The following is a 22,552-nucleotide window of genomic DNA, read 5'->3' as shown; positions in this document are numbered from 1 at the left end:
ACAGTCTGCACATTTCAAAATCCTTTGTCATAACAGAGGAAGGCTGAAAGAAACTCCTTTCTAGAAGGAAGAGGCGACAAAAGGCTGCATCCATCCAGTACAATGGCAGCTCCATCCAGCACTGCAATAGGATGGACCCAGGATCTGCAGTGAGGAGACCAGCGCCTGGGTTGCACGGGATCTGCCTGGAAGGGGAAACGGCAAAAAGCAAAGACAGGCCAGGGAGAGTTGCAGGTTGCTCACCCAGAGGCATCAATCTATAAACAAGATATTGTTTGTCCCAAAGTGTATTGTAATTGGGACTACAGGGAAGGAGGGTGTTCTAAACGCAGTTTTGCCCCATCTCCTTCCAGACATTTGGAGAAGCTTACCATCTGCTCAGCTCAGAATGAAGAAAGGCCAGGGATAGTGAAGGTGGCAGTGCAGTTTTTAACTTACGCTATTTACAGTGAATGCTCTTCTCATGTTGGCCTGGTCTTCCCCCCCCCCCACTTGGCCCATCTACCTCCACTATGACACCTGACAGCAAACAGAAGAAAAGAACAGAGACCAAACAAAGAGCAATGGAAAACTGCCTATCCACTGCTCCGTTTGAAAAACTCCATGGGGTTGCCGGCAGGGCTGCCAAAAGCAGACTGTTGCACTCAGGCGATATTTCCAAGGTGAAAGTAGGTTGCAAAGGGTCAGCAGGCATCAAACTGCCTTTGAGACAGGCTGCCTTACACAAACAATGATTGTATTCACAAGAAGAATAGCCTTTTCCTCCTGGTTCCACCATTCATCTAAAGATGCCAAGCAGATGACAAAAATAGGCAAATAAAAATAAATGCTCTTCGCTCCCTGAGCCTCTATTTATCACAAGTTTCCATGCAGACAGAGAAGGAGAGCATATGCAACTTGGGCAGACTCACGCAGACAGCAGATTGGAACTTGCACCCAAATAGGGGCCTCTGGCCTCTACTTTCTCATGCTGCCTTCTCTGCTCCTCTCCTCCCCCACATACGCCTTTGCCCCATGTAGAGATTTAACACAACAAATCCCAGGAGTGTATTTTACAGGGTTTGAAGAAGGCTCAGCACCTTTGAAATGCAAAGCTCATTAGTTCTAGTGCTCCTGGGACAATGAAGCTTTGGTTTTTACAGATTGTGTTCTCCATCTCACCAACTGCTTCCACCCACCCTACAAAAGCTCTTACCCATACACCAAACTAAGTGTCATCTGCTGCCCGGGTGACAAGCAGTGCACATTACAGCTCATGATTACCTACATGTTCCTACTCCAGGTGAGCCAAGGCAGTCTAACAGTACATTTCATCTTATCTTCACTACAAGGAAAACTGCAGACTATTTTCTCATGTCCACAACATTTATGGAAGTTATCTTTAAAGTCCAACAGAGCAGAAGTTTTTCTATCCCACCTCATCACCACAGCAGCTTCCAAGGAAAGTCTGCCCACATGAAGAAACAACAATTGAGCACATGATGATCAGTATGCATATATGTAGTAGTCTAAACAGCAGCCATGAGCTCTGAGTAAAAGCAGCTAAGAAGCAATCCTCATCTTGGGCATTTCTGGCTCTTGGCCTCTTCCCACAGGAGAACAGGGAACACAAACACTAAAGCAGGATTCTCACAGAGAGAGGATGAGACCTAGGGACTTCCTAAAACTCATCTGTGGGCACAGCTTTGCCAAGAAAAAAAATGTTAATAAGTTCTGTTTAACGCATACGAGTGCCTGCAGCAATGTTTGATGTTACATGCACGCTCTTTGCGGTCAGTTAGATGCTCACAGTGGTGCTTCACTTCCTTTCCAGTACTTTCTATATGCCTTCAAAAAAAACCTCACCTCCCCACTTTGTCCAGGCACATTCCTTTTTAAGTCCCCACCATCTTCATTTCTCTTTTGTGAGGGGCCTGCTCTAATCTCAGTGTCTGAACTGAATGCATTTCCTTCTCATGTCTTCTGCAATAGTATTAAATTATTTAGTTTGTATTGACAGGTTTTCTTCTCTTTTAGCTTTTCCAGTGAGAAGAAGATGCAATGATTTTGCTCATGTGTATCCATGCTGAGCATGAAAATCTCAGCTAGGAAGCTACACTATTTTTCATGAACGAAGAACATCAAAGAAAGGTTTGGTGATTTGTCTGGCTGTGACCACAGCCTCTACTGGCCAAACAATGAGACTGCTCACACCCAAAGCCTGCAGAAGCAGAACTGAACAACAGCACATGCAGGGAAACTATTACTTGCATGAGATCAGGAACTGGTTGACATGGTTATCATATCACATCACATACAGCATGTCAGGAAGTCTGCTCTGTTCCCAATCAACCTATGTAGGCATAGGGGTCTGCTCAATGATACAGTAAGATCAGGGCACAGTGCTCAATGGAGAAGCTCTACTAGGTATAGGAATACCTGGTGGCTCCTTCCCATCATCTTGTCTGTACCACATCCTTGCATCATCCCTCCTTGTTCCACAGCCATAGCAGCCTTGCTTAGTAGAAACTGTTTTTCAGCCTCTCCAAAACACAAAGAAGAGATTCAACCAAGAAGATGACACAGCTGGAGCCATTAGAAAGCAAATACAGGAGCACTGTAAGTCACTTTCAATGAAGAGCAACAAAGAATTAAAATCCAGTTCAAATATTGATGGAAGGGGAGAAGAACTGAGAGCAGAGTACAAAAGGAACACTCTCACAGTTGTTTTTCTCAGCCTACCTTTAAGGTGCCACTCTTCCTTGTTAAGACGAGGCCTAGTTTTCACAGTTCCTATGCTTGGAAGGCAAAGATTTTGCTTCTTACATATTGTGCCCGCCTAAGATAAAAAAAGAAAGAAAATAAGTGAATCTATCTTAGTCAAGGAAATTTATATCAAGAAGTCTGCATCCCAGTTGTTTTTAAAGTATATAGAACAATGCACCAAAGTCAAAACCCTTATGGTAATGCAACGGAAAGCACAGCAATGACAGCAGAGCAGTAAGGCTCCAAGCTGCAGCAATGATTTACTCAAACGCAACAGCTGTAGGTACAGAAACAACGGAAAGAAGCTGCTTACCTTTAGAAGGCCTCAGGTATGCAGGGACCTACAGCAAGCAATTCCCTCACCTCCACTGCCAATCCTTAAATGAGGTCTGGGAAGTGGTGGGTCCTGGCTCCACCCCTTCCATCACTCAGGTACATTGCATGCACCTGAGCTCCCCTGGGTTGGCCCTGCCTTCCTACCAGGTGCTCAATCACTGGTTCGGGCCATGACTTCACAGTTCTGCTATGCTTATCTATAACTTGCCTTTAGCCAATGAGATCAGTATTTAAGAGGAATTAACTATGTAGTACATTATCAATAAGCAGGAAAATATCAGCAGCACATATTATAAACACAACCACAGAAACACAATCAGACTCATCACGATATGGCAGGTGAACATAATTGCCTTATAATGAGATAAATTATTTTGTTTCTGTTCAGAAAATTTCAAGAAAGGTAAAAAAAAAACAACCAAACAACCCACTAACAAAATCTAAGTTAAAGCAGCCCTAGAGAGATGCTGATCATGGTGATCCTGTCAAGTAACAGTATTTTTATTTTTTACCAGCTATCTAGCAGCTGGAGAGATCACATTGATCTGAAACATTCAGAATCTCTTCCTCTCATCAATTTTCAATGTCTTCATGGCATAAACTCAAGATCCTTTAGCCCATGCATTCTTACGTTATCCAGTTGAATCCATTAAATGAAGTACTAATGAAATAACCAATTTCTAGGAAGGAACTCTTTCTAGAATTAGCCTGCAGGTTCCCTTCCATATCAACTAGAACATTCCATGAAGATCCAGATACAGCAGCCAAATCAGGGGCCAGGGTACATGAAGTAAAAATTAGTGCATCTGTAGTCAGAGAAGACACTTGGTATTGGGTTAGTCAGCTTCAAGGAATCAAAGAGCAGTCTCCAAGCACAAGTTTAGGGCTTACTTTTACTGCTTAAAAGTCAAGTTTTACATGAAGGTGTAAGTAACTTCTAAATTCACAACATAAATAAAAGCAATTCAACCAGAACAAAGCAATTGCTAGTACGCTGGTAGGCAAAGGGCACAGAGAGTTCAGCCATGGTCACGGGGGTGCTTTTGTTCCCTTCAGCTTTGCTACATTGCTAGCTTTAAATAAAGCTTAACAAACAATAGGTCTCCATTGTCCCAGACCCAGCTGCACCAGGACAGAACGCTGAGCCCAGGGAGGGCAGCAGGAGAGGCAGCCAGGTACCATGCTGACCACATGGCCCATCCCTGGTCACCCCCAGTTCCTCCCAGAAGATCACAGGGGTGAGAAAGATCTTCCCCTGCTCATCACAAAAGCTAAAAGCACACATCTTCAGCAGTACCCAGAACTTGTTCCTCCAGCCCCAGAAACCTAGATCACCAACCTTAAAATACAGAGATCTGAGCTCTCAAGCTGGCTTAGGTGTTGTTTCTGACTCCCCCTAACTCAGAAATTTCTTTCTATAAATTTGTCAGTGTGTTTCTTTACCTCAGTCCTGAAGCGAACTCATCAGCTCAGCCCTCACTCCCAGCACCTGCACCCCAGCTGGGGCAGGGGAGCTCTGTAAGCCCAAACGCCTCAGCTGCTAATGGGCCACTGCCTGGCACAAGGTCCAGGTGCTTTAACAGCTCCAAAAAAAAAAAAAACAACAAAAACAACCACCACACAAAATTTCTTCAGATAGAATAAAACCCTGTGATAAAATGTAATCAGTGTGATTTGGAAAGTGAGCCAGGGTGGTTGTGCTGTGTGATAGGGAACACTAAAATGAAGCCAGTCTGTCTATGAGCTCAATGTCCTTTTCTGCTCTGAGATGCCTCCAGGTCCCATCCCTTTGTGCCCCAGTGTACACGGAATGCTCATCTTTGCCCAACTCAGAACCCATCCTCAGAAAGAGCTAATTTCACAAACAAAGTACATATGCAAAAGACAAATCCAAAGAGCCAGTTCTGCTCTTCAGCCTATCACTTCTGAGCTCCATAACTGCAGGTGCTACTCTGAAAATAGCACTTAAAAGTCAATTTACTCTGCATTGATCTCAGCTGCAGAAGGAGTACCAGCTCTTGTGCTGAACCAGGCCATTTAACCAAACATCGTTTGCAAACTTGTGTATTTCTTCCACTTCACCACAAAGTAAACCGATGGCGGAAAACAGCAATTTGAGAGGGTTCTTTTCTGCCTGCACCCTTTAAGCCAGCTCTTATAATGGATTCACAATGTGATCTTAAAATATATTTCACTTTACTTCTTAAAACGTGTCCTGGGTTTTGCAGGTGTGGCTTCCAAACCCCTATTTTGGCATGCTTGGAGCACCATGGATTAGAGGTGTTCTATAAGGCAATTCTGATTATAATTAAGTAAACTATTGTGAGATTCAGTAGCCTGGCAGTGAGGGAGGCGAGGGAGAGAAAAAGGTAAAGAAATGGTAAAACTGAGAAATAAAAAAACAACATTGGAAAGTAACACAGAAGTCTCCCTTTAAGAGGTGGAAACAAGAAGTTGGGGAAAATTCTTCCAATGGAACAAACAAAGAAAGTGAGAATCAACACAACTATGTGATATACAGGAGCCAACGGATCCCTGATGCCATCGCTTGGAAGAACACAATACCTTAAGATTTAACTCCCTGTCACTGCCACCAGCCTTGCCATTATTTAAGAAAAATGCTCCAGGCACTCCCTTCCATAGCTCATCTACTTGTTTGCAGGGCTGGGCAGAGTGCTGCGGCCAGAGCCGTGTGTGCTGAACTGCTGCTGGGAAAGAAGAGCTGCCAGATACGAAATTAGTGCATGAAATGAACATGGAAAAAATCATATACTGTTCTGCTTTTGCTTCAAAACAGGTTGGTTGATTGACAGCCAACCCTATATAATAATTCCTTCCAGGCAGATGGCAAGATCACGATTTGCTCTTCAGTTGCAATTTTCTGCTGCCTCGCACAAACAACCTAGCTACATGATCTGCCAATAGGAAGGGCCTGGGCTGCTTTGTGTGAGTTTTACAATACTCACATCAAAACATATGGATTAATATTGTGACTAGTTATCGTATTCCATCCTGCAAAAATTTGCCTTGAATTTGCCTCCAACATTTCCTAGCTGATCCTATGTAGATAATAGCTTCAGAAATCCACACAAAAGCAACTTGTAAATTGTTCCACCACTCCTGACAGACAATACTCTTTTGAACGTTCGCGTAGGTGTTGAAAATCTTGCCATACATCTCAAGCTCTCTCAGCACATATTGTTTTTAGGCTGCCATCTGCTAATGCGCAGTTCCACCCTAAGAGAGATGCAGTAGTGCTCCAGCCTCCAGTCTGTTCTGTTTTCAGATTTACTCTTTTATTTCTTCCAATTCCCAACACTCAGCCTGTGCCATTCGTAACCCCGACTGTAGTAATGAAGTTCAAGAGACACATTCACATCACTGCTAATTTTCAGTGATAAAGAACATTTATTGAGCGGGTATCCAGGCAGTCGTTTTAATGAACCAAAGAAACGCTTCATGCAATTGTGTCCCTGGAAGCAAATTCATTTGTCTCCATGTCATTTGGTATGCGGTGTGGGGCTGATCAGGAAGCTTTGAAGCACTCGTTTTCAGTGCATGTATATAGTAAAAAGCATGTATGGTGTTGGTGGCAAAGGAAGATGACTATGCCCAAAGAATTAATGTGTGTACAATCATGAACAAAGCAAGCCATGCACGTCACAGTGCAGAATGCTGGCATTGAATTATCATAGCCAAGAAGGAATTATTAACATTATACTCCACTGATTTTGTTCTTCACTGAAATTGTCAATAGAACTCTTCACCTGACAGCTGATTTTGCTTCACTCCCAATCACAATTGTAAAATTTATAAGGTGATATTTAATTCTATTTTTTTGTTGTTTGGAAACAAATTTATAAGGGACAATTTTGGTTAAGTGTGCTGCGCGGGATCTGTCACTAAAATATAGTGGAAGCTACAAATTTAACTCTAGGAAACTGAGGAGTATGTTATCGCTTGCTAGCTGAAATTTATCTGCTTTGATCCTTTTTTATATTCCTCTTCTCCCACACATCCCTTTTACTACCTCACCTTCTTTTCGGGTTTTCAAAGATTTTGTTGTCATTTGCTTCTGAATAAAACACTACATTTTGTTGGCATTGTAGGCTCTGTACATCAAATTGTTGTTCATGTCACACTGAATTCTGTGCGGCAAGCAGAGAAGTCAGAACAAGTGAGCATACATAATGGCACAGAAATCTTTCTATGTTGCTTGCAAAACATGAACATGAATAAAGAGGGTCAAGGTAAGAAAACAGAGATTGGAAAATGAAAATATAAACGTGTTTAAAGGAAGCTTAGCTACTAGGTCTGCTTTTTTTCCCCCAGTGTTTGCAGTGATTCTCCCTCATTTTCTTCACAGTATAAAAATGGTATGGCAGACTTAGGTTATATGTTTCCTTTGGTTCCAGTAATGAGAGTAAATCAGAAAAATCTTTTCCACTGAAAAAAAATTCATTTTACATCTAAGCAGCAGCGGTAGTTTTTGTTTCTTCTATCTGTGCTCCAGCAAAAGACTGCAGCCCTTTATTTACAAACTTTTGGCTGCTAGAGGCATAAGCTTTCTCTCCAAAGTATGACAGATGAATTCTCACACCATGAAGTATGATACCTTTCATAGAGCCTGAAAGCGACTAATAGACTTTCAGGAAAATGCTGAAAATTAGCTTAATGTTGCATATATAAAGATATTGATGCAACCTGGAATGAAATTTCACCACAAGTAGAAAGCTAGGCCCTACTTACAGTACCAAAACTGCTTTCTGACAGTTTACATTGCTTTAATGGACTGGGGTTCATTTGCTGGCCTTCTCAATCTCAGCTGTTAGAGTCGCCATAGCAAGACTTTAAATATGAGTCATTTCCCAGGCAGTGTAATATCCATTTGGCTCCTCCTTCCACTTCCCACAGGGGGCTGAAAAATGTTAAACTGTTCTCTTCACAATTAAATTCATGAAACACTTAAATTCTATGGCAGCCAGACACTAAGGAACAGGAAAATCATTTCATCTCATAATGTTTTAGAGCCCCTAGGCAAATGTAAACACTGTACGCTGTGATAGTCAAAGGATTTATTGCTCCTGCTGAACAGAGAATCTGCTGATTTGTTTCTAATTCCAGTAGATTTTTGAGGGCAATTTAAAATTATTTATTACAAAATTTTGATGGAGTTATTATTTAGGAAGTTGGAACATACCAAACTCATTTGTGTGGAAATACACTTTAAACAAAAAGGAACAGAATCCAGATCAATCTGTATTGAACTGATCTGTAACAGTGAATCATTATTGTACTCTTTCCTGCCAGAGCATAAAGGTGGTTAGAGCTGTCTCACATCTCACAGTCCTGGAGTCCGAGCAGCATTTTATGGGCCACCACTGGAGGTGCTGCTCTAGAGAACTCAAACTGAGGCAGAGAGTGATCTAACTCACAATTACGTTCTCGCAAGTGTCTTACTCAAGACCAATTTCATTGGTTTTGCTGTGAATATCATCACTAAATTGTGTGACACAAGTGCAGTTCCAACCACTCGTTGATATAAGACTCAGAGTGACAAAGGTTACCATTTTGAGTAAGTACATTGCTGTTAGTATATCAAATTGATGGAAACATCAGTGTAAATATGACTTTATGTCTTGCCACTTACTTTCATTGTAGGCACTTAGCTTCCTGGAGCGCACTCGTGTGCTGCAGCTGTACTTAGCAGCCTGGGGAATTCTTTGGAAAGCTGAAGGAGAGTAAATTCACTTTCATGGCAGAGACTGAGCCACAAGACTCCAACATGGGTTAGCAGTGGATGGATGCTTATGGGAGCTGGATGGATGCTGTCTGTCTGCCTGGTGGATGTTCAGGCTTCATAATGGACTGCCATCTTGTGACATCTTGGCTTTTTGTCCTCACCCGACTAACTCCTGTTGCAGTTTGTCGGTGAGTGTTTTGGGCAGATGACACTTGCTTTATGTCTATGTGTATGAAATCTAACAAAAGAATTCCGACCTGTGTCACAACCTGCAGTCGCTCCACAGCCTGAAGCTAAAGAAAACCATTTGGAGTTGTAATCTGATCATCAATCATATTTGCCAACTTATCACCTCTGATTCCACTGAAAGGTGCCTGCACATTACACAAGTAATTCAGAATCCTCCTAGGTGTCTTTTTACCTTCCATGCTTATTTAGAAGTGCCAACAGTAAACAAGAAACTTCTTTTAAAAATGCAGTTTCTGAATTTCTCTTCAAAGATGCCACCAAAACAACTCCAGATTGTCTGCCTAGCTGGCATTCCACTGAGACTGTTTTAGCTCTGCTCTCGCTAACCTGAAGCAAGAACTTGAACCACAACTCAAATAGACGCTGTAGAGAATCAATTTTCAATTTCCTGCTGCACTTCAGATATATATTTAAATACTCACTACTTTTGGCACCTGGAAAGAAACCAACAATGAAATCAAATGATGAAACTATTCACCTGATAAGAGAAAAATCTGTAAGAAATCAAGCAAAAGGAGACTCAGATACGGGCCTGAAGGCTACATTTTGTCAGCACTGATATAAAAGCAGTGCTTACTGTCTTCTTTACAGAAAAACAAAAACCAAAAAACAAAAACCAAAACAAAACCAAAAACCAAAAGAAAAAAGCTGTTCAGCAGAGGTTTTGTCTAAATCAGGATACTTCTGTACAATTCATAGTCAGTCTTAAAGAAGTATCATTCTTTAGGGGGAGAGAAAAAGTGGATAAAGTTCTTAGTAAGATTAAAAGTGTTGATAAAGAAATAATTGGAAACAAGACTCAGACAAAAAGAAAAGTGAACCTCTGTTCTTACTAGAGAGCCACTGGAGGAAATGCTGATGTCCTGAAGACTGCGAGTTTGGTCATTGCTCATGGCCAGATTTTTTTCCTCAGATTCTGCATCTCACTGTACCTTGCTATTAGGATGAGAGCTTCTCAGCAGCCTGCAGGTTTGCCTGCTTGACTATATTCTTCTACCAATGTCCTTGATAATACACAAATAAGTATATAAAAAGCTACTGAAGAAAATCCACACCTAAAACAAGGACATTGGAAAGATTCATGTGAAAAGACTCATATTGGTTCTGACTGATGTGTTATTTGAGCAAAACTGTAGCAAATAGATCAGCATTCCCTGAGAATATTAAAATGTTACCAAGAGAGAAGCAGTGTGTTCTGGCTCAGCTTCTCAACAGACCAACAAATGCCTCTTGCTGCATTCAGAAGGCGAAATATTAATTATGCCCATGGAAAATCACAGTGGTGAGGAGATGTGTATTAAACTGGAATAGACAAGCCAGGAGGATGATAGCAAAAAAAACTGTGGCATCTATAATTGTACTCCAGTCTTGCAAGATGTTGCTGCTTTAAGGGACTCAGAAGGGTAAAACGCCTCCCCTGTACCAACTGTTGTCAGGCTGTTCCTGGGAGTAGCTGAAGGGAACAAATACTTTTCTCTACAACACTCTGAATGTAAGATCTCGTAAAACACTTCTTTGATGTCAGAGTGATTGCAAGCCAAAGAGTGAAAGCCATGCAAACAGTATTAAGCCTGTGTCTCGGGGAGGTTTTATTCCTGCTAACCTGTTCCTGTAGCTTGTCCAGACAGCTGCCGTGCCGGGAGCCTTCTCCAATCTGCAATGAGCCATCAGCGTCTCGCAAAGAGGAAACAAAGAAAAATGACAACAAGGCATCAGATATAAGCTCATCTTGATGCAACTGCTCAGGAGGGAAAGAGCTGTGCAGCAAACAAAATAATGGGCAGGCTGGTGACAACTTCTGGATTCTTTTGTTTTCAGAGTTGCGAGACTACAACTGGAAAAATTAATTGGGTTCCAATTTTACCCCCGCTCTGTGAAAAATGAGTGAGCAGCTATGGCCAAAATGCCACTAATAGTAATTGTGATAACAAATATGACAGGAACTGACTGAAAAAAAAAACAATAATTGTAAATTTGGAGCTTTTTGAGACTCCTACCTAAAGGACATTTGAAGGCTGTTTCTTGCAGAGTGACAGGACAGCCTTGTTAGTGGAGTTAGCCAGGAATTAGACATATATCATTCTGTGTGGTACCCTGTAAGGCACCATAGCATGGGTCTATATTTCAGTGGATCTGAGGGAAAGGATGGGAAAACTGCTGCCTTGCTATAAGGCCTTCCTATCTCTGTGTTCTGCTGTCCCTGAGTTTGCAGGTTCAGCTATTGATAGGGCAAAGGCAAGAAAAGGAGTGGTTCTACATGGTCAAAAGAGGGGTAAAAGGAGGCTCATCAGGCTCCAGCTAGGCTTTGCCTATCCACATTATGTCATTCCTATTGTTTAAAATATGTTCTGCAGTTTTCTGCACAGAAGAGGTTCGGAGAGGTGCTCTCTAATTCCGCTCTCATGTAAACCAATAAAGTAAAGCTCCCACGGCTTGAGAAGAACTAGATCTGTATCAGTGCTCCACAAGTGCCACCCTGCTGTAGCAATGCCTTCACCAGCCTTGAAAACAGTGTCATGCAGGTTATTTGAACATGTCAAGCTTCAGAAGGGGCGACAGCAGTGACTCAGGAGAGGACTCTTTGGCAGCCACCAGATGGGCGGCCGTGTGGGCAGTCTGGGCCAGCCCTTCACCAGGAGAGTGTGCTCTGCAAGCACTTAGATTCACCTTAGCCTGCAAATGGGTGCAGAATATGACTCCAATAGAAAAAAAATAAATAAATTGGGTGTTTCAGTTCTACAGATAGCAGTGGATACGGGGCATTGGTGTAGTTAAGGAAAAATCTAATTCAAAGTCATTTAACAGTATGGATAATTTAACCATCCTGGTATTACTGAGCAGTTATGTATATTTGAAAAAGAGAAAGCAAACACCCAAAGGCGTCCTGTTTACAACGTTGCAATTTCAAGAAGTTGCTATATGGCAGAATGGGGTGCTGATAACAGGGGAGATAATCCAGTGTGATAGGGCTATCAGCACCTGAGGAGCAATAACTGATCTACTCCATATTTACCAAATGTACCCAGCGCTGCCTATTATGTTTACCTAATGATTAAAAGGAACAGTAAATGGAATGACTTTCTTTTAATCAGTATGTCAGCTTGAGCAGAGTAATGAAATTAGTCAGGGGTGAATAAAGGCTTCTGAGCCAAGAGGGACGTTTCATTGTTACTTACTTCTAAAATCGGTAACTTTGCTGTTTCTATGGCACTGCACTGTGTGATGCTGGGGTCTGTGTTAAAATAGAGTATATCCAACATTAAAACAAACGACCTGTTTCTGCATTTTGTTATATCTGCTCTCATAGCTTGCAAGTTCACCAAAGTCTCAGCCAAGGATTCCTTTTCTTTAGGACACATTTATTAATCATCCGTTCATGTCTACCTAGTTACACATGGATGATATCTGACAGTTTATCCCAGTTATCATTAATAACTATTAATGGCCTTGTTGTTACAATCGAGCTGCATCAACTCACAACTTCACTTGGGTTCATCTAATTTTTCACTTAATTATGAAATCCAGGATGCAGCTGTCACAGGCAAGCTTGTTTACCTAAGGGACACAGATTTGTCCATTTGATTGCTTTGAGAAAGGTGGTAGATTACAGCATCAGTGACTTTGATTAAATGTGGAATATATGTGTTTCCTTAATCCTCAAATATAGGTTATTGTCACTCATGAAAGTTACAGCATATGAGAGCTTTAGCTGCAAACAAATCCAAAATAAAAGAAGTCATATTTTCTCAATGCTGAGAAGGTTTAATAAATTTATTTAGACACTAATGAGTATTACTGGGCTTATGTAGGGTCATGGAAAATTAGAGCAGCTTTTTATGCCTTTTAATACAGATTTCTTCATTGCTACATGCTAAGCTCTTTACTGTTAGCATAGCTTTGACTTTTAGCAAGTGGGCAATGTTTGAAGCTCGGTGACATGGCTCTCTTTCTGTATTGTTGGTTTCTTTGGAAACCACATATTTTGTGCAGCTTTAATGGAAGGATTTCATTTTTAACTTTAACTCATTGTCCTTTTCCAGAAATCTGCTTTGTGTCTATTCTGAAGACAACTGTAACGCAATGTAGAGTGCTTATTTACCTCATTTTCTAATCAGAAGTTGGTGGAACAATGTATGTCAATGCTGCAGCAAGAACATCTACGATAAGAAAAATATGAGTCTCCTAAAGATACAGTGCTGAGCTCTGTCTGGATAATGTACCACTGGAGTCAGCGGTTTTCAGAGTGTAAACAGGAGTACAATTTGAAAGCGTGCATATAGGGCTAGCATACATAATGCATGTCCTTCATTCATAAACTATCCTATGTTTCAGTGGAGCTGACACATTTCACCCAGTGCAGCTTCCTGACATTAGAGGGCTCCATAATCCACGGAGTATGGCAAGAGGGCGTTCGCTTTTGAGATCAATGGAGATGACGCTGGGAAAGGATTATAGACTCCTCTTGGAGTTGTGGTTTGATGATGGTATTGTAAATGCAGCTTCTGAAATTTTACCATTTAGTCACAGCTGCAAAATGTAACGAGTTGACCTTGTATAAAATCATTCTACCGACTCATACTTGCTTTAGAAAGGCTGAGCGGGGCTTGATTTTGCCATGAGTAGTAGACCATGAGTCCCTCTCTCTAATAATACTCTGCATTGGTGGTCATTCTGGCATTATTTGTCTTCTAAGGGCCCAGAAAAACCTGGCACAAGCTCTCTGTTAGGGGATTCTGTCAATGAGACACCAATGTGGTGAGTGTCCATGCCTAAAGCAGATCAAATCTGCATCTAAATGCAGCTGAAACACTCCTAGAGAAACAGCTGGGTGCCGTGCTTGTTGTCCATCACTATCAAAGCTCTGAAGGAGCTGTCACACAGCAGCATGGTAGCAGGCAGTGCAGCAGGATCAGGCAGTCAGAAAGCCTAGAAATGTTGCATCTTCAGAAGGAAAACACAGAAAAATTTCTGAGGCAATAAAGAATAGAAACAAACCCAACAAACTCTTCTAAAATAATTTAAATGGCCAAATTTCAGAAGGAATTTTTACATACAATGTAAAATGTCTTTAGAAAGCATGACTTGTCTTTGCTGCTCTTCAAAGAGTCTAATCCCTAAAGATATCTTCCTAAGGAGTAAATATGCTCATGAGTAGAACAAACCCCATTCCATATGAGATAAAGGAGTTTTTCTTATGTGTGCTTGCACAGCTCCAAATCCATGAAGGTGAGATAGCTCTCTGTTAAGGCAATCACTAATGGAAGAGTTTCATTTGCACCATACTTTCGCAGGTAAACTGTACCCCATCAAATTCTTCTTGCACCACCTGTATTCTGAGTAAGTGGCCACTTTGGAGCCAGCAGGTTGGTTTAATTCCTAGAGGCTGCAAAAGAAATCAATGTCTTAAAGAGAATTAAATGTTCCCTTTTTTCTCAAACACAGTTTTCTATAATTAAAGATTGATATATTGGTGTAGCTTTCCTGACAAACATTGAAAGAGGGTTGGATTATTTTGGCAAAAAATACTATAATTTCCTAAAAGAAAATCAAGTACATCTCATGCTGTGCATTTTTTGCCTCATCCTGACACATGGAACATGTTTTTCTCATTGTGCTACGGGCACAATTTGGTCACGTATTTCTGGAAAATGTCTGCACAAATAATAATTTTACCAGCCAATGACAAGGACAGTAAAAAAAGAGGAGAAAACTGCTTCTCTGAGTGCGGACACCAGCAAAGCATGGAAATAAGCAAAGCATCTTTTTCAAAGTTATAGAGGTGGACACTTCAACTTCATCACTTGTGAAATGTGTATACCCAAGATACCAGGAAAATTCCCACCGTGAAAGGCAGCGGCTGCTTTTGTAGCAACGTGTGAAATTTACACCAGCTGAAGATCCAGTGCTTGTTGTTGAATTTATTGAGCTTGAACCAAATCCCACTGTAATCAATGGGGAAAAAAAAAATACAGAAAAAAACCCTTCGTTTCAGTTCCTTGCAGAGCAGGCTTGCTTTGGGCCATGTGACACGGATATCAGCAGCTTTGAAACCATGACCATCTGATTAATACAAGGACACTGACTCATTCCTGGTTTACTGAAAAATCTCCTAAGTAATATGGAGCGTGTATTTGGTCACAGAATTGCTATGAAATGCTTACAGATTTATGTATCTGAAACCAAATGCTCTCTGAAAAGACTGGGGGCAAGAGGGAGCGTGTTGAGCCTGGTACCCAAATCACAGACCGATAATGCTCTAGCTAGATCAGTCCTCGTTGTGCTTCATTTTGAGATAAATTCATGCAACATGGAGCGTGAGCCATAGGAGGAGAAAATAATAGCTCAGTATTTCCTTATGGCAATTGAATTTTTTGCTGAGCTTCTAATTTTGTGTCTGCATTCAAAGGGTCACTGATTTAAATAAATTAAAGACATAAATCACATAAAAACTGTGATTGAGAGAGTATTTTTTTCACTTTATGTTTATGAATTTATTTATTTCACAGTGTTTTGTGGCCTCTGCTGTTATTATACAAACACAGTTTCTTCCCTGGGATTTCTCTCAGCCTGGTTCCCACAAACATAAACTACCCAATTCAGCAGGTTCCCTGCTCAGATCTAGCCAACCTTCCTATCCAAATCCCTCTGTACAGCAATATGCTTGATATGCCTCCGTCCAACAAGAAATTCACTTTCTCTGGTACTCAGACATCCCAGAAGCTGCAGGCTCCCATTGATCCAATTTTGGCAATCAGTCAAACACATGGGCTTCACCAGAGCACAGCTGGGACAGTAACAAGAGTTGTGCCAGTTTGTGCCAGACTTAACAGCTCATGGAGCACCAGACTGGGTGAAAAAGGTGCAGAACTAGATATTCTAAAAGTGCAGATGTGACTGACATCCTCTGGCTTGCCATGGAGCCCAGCAAAGGAAGCAAGCTCTAAATGACACATCTGCTCACACCTCTCCATTTATTAAATTTGAAACAAAATTTGACAGTGATAAAACAGAATGAGTAGATTTGTGTTTGTATTAAAACATCATTTGGATAAGCAATAGCTGGTGTTTGGTGCAAAAGAACATCTGTGACATTATCCTGCTATTTTTGTCTGAGTCATGCCACACTGAGAAAGGGAAAAAGAAGAAAGAAATAAAAAGGGATAAAATGATCACATGTGATGGTTCAAATTTAGCTTTGTTAAAGTCACACTCCTTTCTATTATCCAGTGTAATTCCCACAGAATTAAGATAAAGACATCTGTCTTCTCTATGGAATAAAATAAACACTCTGGTATTTTGGTTTGACTGTGAATCATGCTCCTAGAACACTTTTGGTGATTAATTTTTAATTCCAAATTGATAAATTTCTGCTCACACAATAATGTTAACACTGAGATGCAAGCCTTTGTGAGCCCTTAATCTGACTCTCTCTTGTTAGTACTAATGGGGTTTATTTTGTCTATTAGGAAATAATTAACTACAGAAGAAAACAAGCCTGAGATGAAAAGAACAATAGGAGAGATATGATTTTTAAAGCTAAAGCATGCTAGCCTTTTGTTAGGCAGTAGCAAAGCTACTTTGGTATTGGTTACTGGTATCCACTGTAAAAAATCAGAGGAAATTTACTGTAGCCACAGCAAAATCATTTCCACAGTAGCATAAAAGCAAATATTTGGTTTGTGTGTGCAAGGGTAGCAGAGGTGGTTAAAAGCATCTGTAGGATAGAAAGCTCAAAATAGTTTACATCAGGCAAGAAAGTGATAAAGGAGGTTGATTTTATCAATAATTTATAGAGGAGCAATATTTATAGCCTGCTCAGTGTGTGGCAAATTGAAGGTCCACAGTAATAAACAACTCATTAGAAACACTAAGCTTTAAAGCTGTTCACAACTGCATGCAAACCATTAAACCCCTTTGAAGGAATAAATGTGCATTTATATAGGTATCCTCTCCGGGGAAGAGCACCCTTCTCCCTTGCATCAACCATCACTGAGGGTTGCTTGCAGGCAGCAGGGGTGGTCGTTGGGAGAGCCAGGAGGATGCCTGCTGGGTGATCTGAATGTCACTCGTGCCCGACCCCAGCAGTTCACTGTCAAGATGTTGCTCTGGGTGTTTGTACTGAAAAAAAAAATCAATTCTTTATGATTAACCTGAGAAAGTGTTTGTTTACCACTCCTAGCTGAGGTTCACAAGGACAGGCGCTGGGTCTAGAGAACTGGTCTTTGTTCCTTGGTTAAAAAATATACATCTTTATTAAAATGAAAACTTGATTAGTAGTAATATTTTTAGCGTTCAAAATCTGTTTGGTGAAACTGAAAAATACGTATCTCAGGTACAGACCCAATCTTTGTTTCGAGCACAGCTAATTGCTGCTTCCCACTGCCCGGTTGACTGACGCTTCTGTGACATGCTATCAGCTTTCTCTGTCAAATGTTTTGGGCGGATCTTTTTCACTGCTTTCTCTGGGGACTTTAGAGGTATTAAATTGCTGTTATGGGAGTTGGAAACCAGGGCTGGGATCTAGTTCAGTCTCCAGCTTCCAGAGGAAAACTGTTTACTCCGCTTACTTTACTTCCTTCCCCAGCAAAATTTCTTAGCTGACAGTGATGTATGAAGATAGCATTTCCTCCATGACAGAACTCCAAAAAGAACAGATATTGAAATGATGTCAAAGCTACCAAAATTATAAGCTGAAACAATTTATTTAGTGCCTAATGCTGTAATGCTCGCATTGATCGGATTTCTACCAGTGCTTACATTAGACAGCTCCTTGATTATGTGCATAGGTGATTATTATTAAAAGACCGCCTTTAGAAGACCCTCTTTGTACACTTCAGATCAATAACCTGTCCAAGATGCAGAGAGCTGTGGAAATGAGCTATAGAGGAAGATAAGTTATATTGAATAATTAAATAAAAAAGCATTTTGTATGATTGATGGCGAGAAGGCATTTTTGTAAATACCTGGTCAACATTTTAATGACTTTTTTTAAATTATTTTTAAAAGATGCTGAAACATTCAAAAGGCCTTTGTATTACTGTGGGCTTTGTACATTTCTTAATTAGATCTAATCTCAAGGGAAGACTCATTTATGATTCTATACAGTATGTAGGGTGTCACATAGAGAAGACCAGAAAAAACAAAGATGTGAGAAAGACACACATTGCACTGTCATGGTTCAAAAGGAGCAGAAAGAAAGTGCCAATCAATTATAAAGCAGGACATGGCACAGCCTGGAGAGGAAAGAGAGCTGGTCAGGAGCTGAAGAGATAAGGCTAGAGCCACAAGACTGAGCCCATCGCCCAGTGCAGGGAGCCTGACCTCACCCTGACGTCTCCAAATCTGGAAACCTGAATGACCCCATCTGACAGCTTGCCAGGGTATTGATTTCATGAGAAATGGAACATGTACACATTTTAAAATGTCACACTATCCTGTGAATTAGAAATGCCAACTGTCAGCTATCAGTGCCTTTTACAAGAGACTTCAGAATATTAAAGAAGTTTATTTTGCTACTTAATGGCCTAGAACTCAGGACTCAGCGCATGTCTGAGTTTACTTTCCTGAGATGGCAATTGACAGTATAAGTTAACACGGTAAATGCTTTTCATTCCTTTATGGGGAGTCCAAAGTGATGAAACCACATGGTCTGAGTTTCATAGGCACAAAAGTCGTATTTTTTAGTGTGCCCTATTAACGACAGATTTTTAAATCACGAGTGCCATCACATCAGGTTACAAGAAATTGGTCATTCTGCTTCCTACTTCCAACTTCTGTACCAGAGAATAAAATGCTGTGTTAAAGATGTTTAGTGTGAACAATGCTTGTGGTCATTCGTATTTCCTATTACTTGTATAGTATAAATGAATTTATTATAAAGCAATGGATAATGAAATATTTTAACACGTTCTGTATTTAAGTTTGCATATGGTATATGTGTCTGCAAAATATGTTTGTACAAGTGTATCCAGTAATTTAATGGATTTATTAATCCTGGAATTACTGCACTAGTAAAAGCATTATTTCTTTAGCCTTCATTGTTTAATAGAAATGACAAAGTAGATCAGACATTTGAAGATGAATGAAGCAATGCTGAGAACTGTTCCCTTGGAAAAAACTCAATAAACATACACAGTTGTAAATCTCACCACTTTTCTTGGCAAAACAACATTAAAGAACTGTTACAGAACTATAAAATGTTGTAAAATGGCCTTTTCAGGATTGAACAAGAATTTTGAGCTGTTCTGCTAAAGAAAGATGGTTGATTACAAATCAGTTTTTCCATCTTACTTTGTAGGAATGACGTACACGTAACACTGACTATTCCTACCTCTGAACATAATTTTACCATAAATCACATGACATTTTATCCAGAGTCTGATAAATCTAGTAAGCACGAGCTGTGGTAGTGTTAGATCCTGTGTTTAGCAGTGTAGCTGGGATCATTCACTGGGGATAAAGCTGAGCAGAAAGGTACTGTAGGCTTGTATTAGGGGGTGTATTATTTCCAGAAGATAAGATACACTATACATGCTCCTAATATAGTCTTCCATCAATGCCCGGTCTGCTAAAACAGTGAATGGAAGTGACTGATCTACAATTTGCATTCTCTTTTCAGTCCATCAACACAACATTATTAAAACCATTGAGCCAAAACCCATTAGAACAGCACTCACGTATGAAACAATGCACGGGTCTGCTTGTTCCCATTTTTATGCACTGCTATAGGACTATAAATATTCATCGTAATGTAACTGAAAATTATTGAAGTGAGAAAAAAGAGAAACAGGGAAGCCATTTGCTTCAATTCATAAACAGCATCTGTTGGGAAGTTATTCATAGATTGCTTCAGGGCCTACTGAGCAGTAAGCCCATGGAAAAGGATGCCATTGCAAGCAAATTGGCCAAAACTGCAATGGAGATGCTATTAAACATGATTCACTGACAGCCAGGGAGAATGATCAGGCACCAGCTTGTTTTATGTCTTCTTTTATCACTGGGACACAGAAGTAGCCTCCAGCCAAAGTCTCACACAGTTCAAATTAGAAGAGCAACCTTCTAAGCGTATTAAGGCCTAACTAGTGGCAAGAGAAAGTTGCACGGAGTGATATTATTGTGAACACAGTTGTTTATTTGTCCCTACCCGAGGCACGGGTAAAATCCCTCGCAAAATAAAGTGGCCATAAACTTTCTCACTGTATAAACTTCCCTACTATATATTTTTGGTCAAAAGATATTTAAGGATCCTCTTGCAAAAAGGTAAAAAAAAATGCGGCCTAAAGGATGAGTGAAAATAAATTAATAACCTGCCAGGCATATTTTAGCTTTGTTAAATTTTAAAATACATTATTGCTGAAAAGTGACATGATGCCAAAGAAAGGTGGATGGAGTAACAGAATATATGAATCCATGGAGGAGAGTAAGTGCAAACATCTTCACATACAGTTTACTACTGACAGCAAAATACTCAGCTATCAAATTCTGCTTGCAGATGTACAGAGCAGAGCTACTGGTGTAGCAAAGCTGTTCAGCCCTACAGAACTCAGTGCAAATGCAGCTGACTTTTCAGCCAATGATCCAGCCCAAATTTTTTTGTGGCATTTGAGATTCATCGCATCACGAGGGATTTGAAAACTACACTTGCAATCAATATGCGGACAAATAATTTTCTCTCCTGTTGCAAATTATTTATACTTCTAATTAACATCAGCAATCCGTGGCTTGTAAGTAACTAAACCTGCAGTCCCCTTAGCAAACTGCTGGAGGTTGTTCCCCACCACCTCCTTGCATTACAGCCAGGATCTCCCATGGGCCATGGTTCACAAGATTAAACATTTCATATATATTAGCTCTATTTTAATGTGTTGCAACTAAAACAAACAGCAGGAAATACAGAGCTATTCTATTTTTGAATATTCACATACATTGCTTTCTTTTTCCACAAAAATCTGAGGAAAAAACACCTTCTCAGCTGCCTGACCTGTGTAAAGTCTTTCAGGTAAGTGGCAGGCTTTAAACCAGAACCATATAAATGCCTAAATTTGCAAGCAAATATAGATATTTTCTCCTAAGCAAATATTAATCATTCATCATTTGGTATTTGCTTTTTTGTTGTTGTCAAAGCAGAGTCTCACCCATGACTCATGAAAGTGAAGGCCTTTTGCACAAAGCATGCAGTTTGGTTTGTATGCACTTTTTTGAAGGATACTTTTGACTAGCAAGTGCATTCTACAAATAAGGACTGTTTTCCATACAAGGGAAAAGAAAATGATAATTTATTCACCACATACCCTGGAATGTGATAAGAAGTGGGTATCAGCTACATTTATACTTTTAACTGGTTCTGAGGAAAGTTAAATTATCTTTAAACTCATATAAAGGTTGACAGAGTCTCCAGGAACAGTAAGAGGTATGAGGGTGTGGTACATTTAAGCACTGAGAAGCCTCCACCCAGTTTTGAAAGGAAACACAGACCCCAAAGTTATTTGCATTACTTTTAGGCACAATATGCCACTTTTCAATTCATTGTCATGTAACTGTTGTAACAGCTGAGAATCCAGCACTGCCTGCAGCTGCAGTCCAGGGGCGGGTTGCTGGGTGATGCAGCAGGAGGAGGCCAGGCCAGGAGAAGGGACCTCTTGAGATTAGCTGAGGAGATGCATAGGGTTGGCAGTGGGTCAGCACTCATTGCCCCATCCCTTACAGGTCTGCAATGCAACTGGAGCAAGGACAGTGCTCACCAGATAAGAATAAAAATGGGGCTGAACAATCCTGCACCCAAAAGAGACTTGGAAAGCCTTCTGTCTTCTTGGCTACCACTAGCAATCGAGCTGGATGGGAAACAGTGCAGTGGATCTGAGTGAAAGAAAGGCTGAGGGAGCTCGGCTTGCTCAGTCTGGAGAAGAGAAGGCTCTGGGGAGACCTCACTGCCCCCCAGTACTTAAAGGGAGCTTACAAACAGGAGAGAGATTGACTTTTTACACATTCTGACAGTGATAGGACAAGGAGAGATGACTTTAAAATAAGAGAAAAGATTTCTGTTAGCTGTTAGGAGAAAATTCTTTACTCAGAGGGCAATGAGGTTCTGGCACAGCTGCACAGAGCTGTGGGTGCCTCATTTCTGGAGGTGTTCAAGGCCATGGATGGGGCCTTGGGCAGCCTGAACTGATGGAGGCCAACCAGCCCACAGAAGGGGTTTGGAATGAGATGATATTTATGGTCCCTTCTAACTTAAGCCATTCTATGATACTATGGTTTTACAAATAAGAAACATTACTGAGGAAATATTTATGGACAATAAATGATACATATGTCTAAACTCCTACAAGATGTGATGCACAACGTCAACACTGTCCTATTCAAGATGAAGAAGGACTGTCACACAATTAACTGCATAAAATTAAACAGCACACCCCAAAAGTTTAAAATCGGGCAGAACTATTGGAATGTGTGTGATATTATCAAGTAAGCCTAAATAAG

At 40.6% G+C, this 22,552-nt stretch overlaps 1 protein-coding gene across 1 annotated transcript in view; it reads right to left on the bottom strand.

Moving 5' to 3' along the window:
* TAFA1 (TAFA chemokine like family member 1) overlaps nucleotides 1-22,552 on the bottom strand; it is a 294,039-nt gene that overhangs the window by 200,094 nt on the left and 71,393 nt on the right. Inside the window, exon 3 of the mRNA XM_031555616.1 lies at nucleotides 2,722-2,818. The gene's annotated coding sequence lies outside the window, so the exon portion shown is untranslated. The remainder of the gene's footprint in view (nucleotides 1-2,721; nucleotides 2,819-22,552) is intronic.

This window comes from Meleagris gallopavo, chromosome 14 (genome assembly GCF_000146605.3).
Source record: "Meleagris gallopavo isolate NT-WF06-2002-E0010 breed Aviagen turkey brand Nicholas breeding stock chromosome 14, Turkey_5.1, whole genome shotgun sequence".
NCBI classification, from domain to species: Eukaryota; Metazoa; Chordata; class Aves; order Galliformes; family Phasianidae; genus Meleagris; species Meleagris gallopavo.
Note: the sequence above shows the minus strand (reverse complement) of the source record. Positions and strands in the feature narration are given on the sequence as shown.